The sequence below is a fragment of the Balaenoptera acutorostrata genome, chromosome 5 (genome assembly GCF_949987535.1).
Source record: "Balaenoptera acutorostrata chromosome 5, mBalAcu1.1, whole genome shotgun sequence".
NCBI classification, from domain to species: domain Eukaryota; kingdom Metazoa; phylum Chordata; class Mammalia; order Artiodactyla; family Balaenopteridae; genus Balaenoptera; species Balaenoptera acutorostrata.
Window position 1 is genome coordinate 88,939,145 of NC_080068.1, and position 6,000 is coordinate 88,945,144.

Below are 6,000 nucleotides of genomic sequence, written 5' to 3' on the forward strand. Positions count from 1 at the left end.
TTATACCTTTGATTGAGTCTCTTAAATGTTTTGAATTTTGTCTCCTCATAAAATGGAACAGATGATTTGAATTGAATAGTCATGAAACAACACACTGAACACAAATATCAATATATACATTGACCTACTTCTCTCATTCTTGTTCTTGCTCCCATCATTTTTCCTCTCTAATCCTATATATAACTTATTCCTATTTCTAAAAGCATCCTGTCCTCTTCCCTCTAGCCCTATATACTCAGAACATACTTTCTACAGAGAAAATGTCTCCTGGGACTCTATTGCTGTCTTACGTGTTTGGTATTCCAAGAGAACCAAGGACAGTGCTCTGAATAGATGAAATATCTTTTGGCCTGTGTCATAGAACTTGTGATAAAACAGTTTGAAACCATACACCACAAAAATTTCACCCAAAAACTCATTTTTGTTGGATAAGGCATTGTCTTATCTGGAAGATGTCTCACTTGACATCCAATCAATGCCCATTAATGAATTAATGTTTTATTTGTGTTACTTGACACATTAAAATAAAAAGGAGGGATCATATGGAAATAAGACATAGACTGTGATGGAATAAAGAAAATTCTGGACTATGGCTGTAGGCAGTGAATGTGACATAAGATGGTAGTAGACATAAGATAATCTATTAGTACTCCTCTGAAAGAGTTTGGGCTGGGGTAGATGAAGGTATAGGCTGCTCTGACCTAGGAGAGGTATGAATAGGATAGAACCATGGGAATTTAAAAAACATTGTTATAGAATTTTCACAGATTTGAAGGTATGCAAGAAAATAACTTATTTTGAAATTACTTTTGGTGGCTAGTTTGTGTTCTTTTGACCTGAACATGTTCTGAGACTGAGCCATATGTAACGTTTTTGATTCAGGGCATCTGGAGAATCCCTGAAATAAGGCCTTAGATAATAAGGTTTGTCATTTTGCAGGCAGGACTTTTTGTTAAATAAGATCCCAAAGTCTTTGAGATAATTTAAGCAAAGATGTTAAGAGGAGAAATACTGGTGAAGCAGATGAGGCATAATATGATGTCAGATGATTTACATAACTCATGATAATTATCTCAAATTTCATCTAAGTTAAGGCAGCCTAAATCCATGTCATTGTGATACAAAGTCAGACAATGAATAAGACTGTGGCAATTTTCTGAACTTCAATGGCCTAAAACTATTTCAATGATATGGAATTAAGAATAAACTTCTAGGTCCAATATAATTCATATTCAACCAAACAGGAATTTTGTTTGTTTATTTAAAATGATTTCAATATTTAACTTATAAAGTACTAATCTAATATTCTTTCCCTTAGGGTTTTTGTCCTCTGACATATCAACTGATCTTCTTTTGTTATGGTTTCTAGTTACACTTCTTCTTTAAAAAATGATTGAACCATGCATTCTGTTAGTTCCCTAAATTAGCTATTTCTCAAATACATCTGTACATGTAAATGTAATCTATACATGGCATGGAACTATAAAATAATACCTTAATATTAACTTTATATTTTAATTTAACACAGAAAAAGTTAATTTATATATCAGTGTTATGTCAACAAGATCAAATGGACTTAGAAAAGCACTTTATTAAACTTTTCCTGATTTCAAGATTAATATTTGAGAATAAAACTAATGATATTTCATTAATAATATCTCATTTGTCCCAGACAATCATTTCACCAATCCTGTCAGCACTTTTTAAAGTCCCTTACATTCATTTTTAGGTTTGGATAATAAAAATTCATCTCTTGCTGTTATGAAATATGTGTAGTCCTTTCAAATAATGCCATCCACAGTTGATATAATATAAATAAGGGTTTTTATACACAAAGGTGCATAAATGCAACTATTATGAACAGCTTTTGTCTTCATTTAAGTATAATTTTATGCATATGTGTATGTGTGTGTGTGTATGTGTGTGTGTGTGTGTGAGAGAGAGAGAGAGATAATCCACATAAGGGTTCAATATTTAATGCCTTCTTTTATGCTATCGCTATCAATCAGATCATCCCCAATATATACAGAGAAGTTGTTTACCTCCAAACTAGCAATTACAGTACTGCACTGATGGCACATCCATTCATATTCACTTTCTTTCTTACTCAACATATTCATTCCTGTTTTCTCCACCTCCCAGCACAATGCTTCCTCATCAAATTCTAAGTGTTATCTAGTGTGTCTCTTTTCTGTTCTTATTTGACAAACATCAATTCTGAATCACTACCCTTGCTTGTGTCAGTTCTTGTCATATCCCCCATGTTGGGGATGCCAGTGAAGAGACAAATTTATGTTATGAAAACTGGGCACGTTTGTGTTTTGTGTCTGTTTGGCTGGGCATTGTCACCTCTGGTTGCTGTCTCCTTTGTCATTGAAATGTCTGTTGTCTTGACTTACAGTACCCAAAGTCTTCATCAGGAAGGAAGCTGTTTTTTAATATGTTCTGAAGTCTACAGAGCAATCCAATTGGAAGAAAATGATTGGGAATCATTAAATTGTCTCTAACATTTACAGGGCTGTGACGACTTTATTAGCTTTGTCACATAAACATTAATGCTTTCTTCTTCAAACTAACTGTGGTTTGTGAAATCTCACTCTGACTGTCATTAAAGTCATTTCTGTTTCATTGAAAATTCTCACTGCACTGGTTCCCAGGTGCTTTCAAATTTCTGGCTAGAATGTGTGCTTTCCTTATGATTAGACTATAGGGCAGACCTAAACTTATTTTTTATATGTTCAGTCATCTCGCTACTTCCATTCAGATTTAGAAATCTGACACCAGAGCTGACCAGAAAATGCTTAAATCCACAAATACATATATTTCATAAGAATAGTTTTTTAATAAATAAGTTTAATAGGTTTCCTTTATTCCTTTGAATAGTAGCACTGTCCAAATTAAAGTAAGAACAAAATTAAATTGATTATTCATCCAGGGAGAACTTCTGGCTCTTTAAAAAGTACCTCAAGAGGACAATTATTTGGATGGAATAGGACTAAGGTGTAGGCCTCAACTTTTCAGGCCCAGAAAGATTTTCTACTCTTCATAGATGTGATTGTTTTTAAGAGGACCTAGCTCACACTAACCAAACAGAAATGGCTGATGTAAAATCCAGAGGTTCAATTTCTCATATCATTAAAATAATACAACTGGAAAACTAACAAATGTGCACGTTGGTGATCAGTGCAAGACCTTCCAGTGAGAAAGCTCTATTGAAAAGAAACTTCTAATCAATACATTATGTGTTAAGTACACTATCATAGCAAGGAGCAACCCTTAAAGATGTTAATGGCCAGTGTCATCCAGTCATTTATAATTCATCTGTCTTTTCTATAGGAGTATTTCTACTCAGCAGAATGCATGACTGTTTCAACTTACATGAAATATCTCCTCTTAACATCTTAGGTACACTGATATATCCTTGCTGGATGGAATACCTGTTCTAAGATGTTATGACAAGTCTTCCTCTTTTGCCCAATGTCTTTCTGAGGACAGAGTCTTAGTCAATTAATTTGGGTAATCTTCTTAAGTAATTTTAGCTTAAAAAGTTAATTGGGCAATACTCTTTTAAAAATTAGTTCAAGTTTACTTGATTAAGTTTCCTTAGCTACACCCTACCGAACAGGATAGTCATAATGTTTATCATCCAAACTAAGACCCATATTTGAATCCTATTTTGTTGAGACTACAACTGTAACAGGATTTTGTCAAACAAACTGGTGTATAATATTACCCTACTTGTAGGTAGTCTATACTTTTTCAGATCATTAATCTCATCTGTGGAATTTAGTTGTTTCCTCTTTTCACTTCAAAATTCTGGAATTAATTTTTTGTCATTCTTGACTTCTTAATGACTATTGTTCTTTCCTCTATATGGTTGCTTTAGACTCATTGCATACTGTTATCCATTCCTTTTTTTTCTCACATCTTTCTGATTTCAGCAGATTGCTGCAGACATTAGGATTGCGAAATAATAGTTGTTTGGTTACCTATTATCCCTAACAGCCTTGTTAAGATGTCACATTTTCTCAATTTCATCTGAAAACTTCTTTTAGGGAAGCAAGTGTTGGGACAACCTCAACACACATACTCCAAGTCACCCCAAAATGTATTTCCCTTGGTAGAGACAATTCTATGTGCTCATGTTATGATTAGCTGAGGTATTCTGCGTAATGCAATGTATATCACCTGCAGGTCTAAAGTTTGATATCTCCCAAGAAACAGCTTCTTTTCACCTCTCTTAGATGGATTCAAAGACACCAGTGGAGGATTCTGTTGCCATAGAAATTGGCAGAAGGATATAATTAAACTAACCTTGGCCCTGCCTTGCAGACTCTCTCTTGTCTAAGAAACAAACTTATATTATGGAAAGCCACAGTGAGTTGGGGTCATTTTACTATAGCAGTTAATCTTTCTTGACTGATACAGGTGCCGTTGAAAACAAATTAATGAAAACTCCACAGAAAAGCCTGTCTAAAATCGTGGGATACACTGGTGAAATAACTACATACTTGTCAGAGTACATAAGGCCTTCCAATATTTTCTCCAAGCATACTTCACTGATAGTTTAAATCATTATTAAATGTATCTAACAAATATACATTAATTGCAATTTTTCTTTAGATTTTATTCATTGAATAATGTATATCAAGGCCTTACTAAATTGTCTTATCATCATACACCTGTTCAACTAATCTACATTCCCAATTTACCATTAATTGCTATTAATTCTTCTAGTCTCTAATCCATTCTGCCCAGTGTTTCCTGGTTAATCTTCATAAGGCACCATTGTCCATGCACCCACAATGACGTCCTCTTTATGACAAAATAAAGTTCAAGCATTTTACCCTTTTATTTAAACTTTTGCTATCTTCTCTAAACTACCTAAAATGTCCAAATGACCAACTCCAATACTAATTGAGCACCCACTATATTAAACCCTATGTTAGTCATGCATCATACTAACAAGTAATTTGTACTTCCTACTTCAATGATGAAGATAATACATTTTATAATGATTGACTATCCTGCCCCAGATTGGATTGCTAGAAAGTGCCAGTGTGAAAACTATAATTCAAGCCATTTTTATTTTAAAGTTTGCCTATATTCTGCTAGTACTTTTGCCTTACATCATGTTTATCTCAAAAAGGATGAGTGAAGATATATAAATGGTCATGTAAACTGAAACCATTCAAAACTATCTTAGTAACCAATAGGAAAGAACTATGATTATTTCATGAACTTTAAAAAATTTTCAAATACTGCAAGCTTTCTTACTGATGGTAATAGAGGTATAGAAAAATAAAAACAAAGAACACTAATATTTATTTAGTGTACAAATTAAAATATTAGAAACATTGAAAATTAAAGTTTTCTATTTTTTTATAAAAAACCTACCAAGAGTAGTTTGAATAGTGCTTGTCTTCTTCTTTCCCTATAACATACAAAATGGAGTGAGCATTGTTTCTAGTCTTTCTTAACATGGATCAATTTCTAACATGTTATCCTTTGTACTTTCAATATCATAAAAATTTCCAAGAATTTCTTAAATGTAAAGATTTTTTTGCCAACACTTCCTCTGGGACATTTTGACTCATATCCTCACAACAAATTTCCTCATTTATGTAGATAAAATTTGCCTTTATTAAGTTCTTCCTCTAGAGTCAGTCTCTTGAGTGGTGGCAACTTCAACATGTATATAGTCAACTCTTTTTTCTATAACTCCACTTACTTTCTATTTGAATTCCACTTTCTTTTGTTTCTCTGTTGTATTTTCATTTTTGCTGGCCAATCTCTCTTTCAATTTTCCAGTTTTGCAAAATGCCATGTGGGTTTACAACTGGAAGACAGGGAGGCAATTGCATGTTTACCTGTCTGTGCCTGACCTGACTAACAGGTGTGCAGTGACCAATCACGGACAGCATTTAAAAGAAGTGGCATAATTGGTCACTGATCATGCTATATATCTGTTAATTATGTAGCGATTTGTGGACTCAAGAC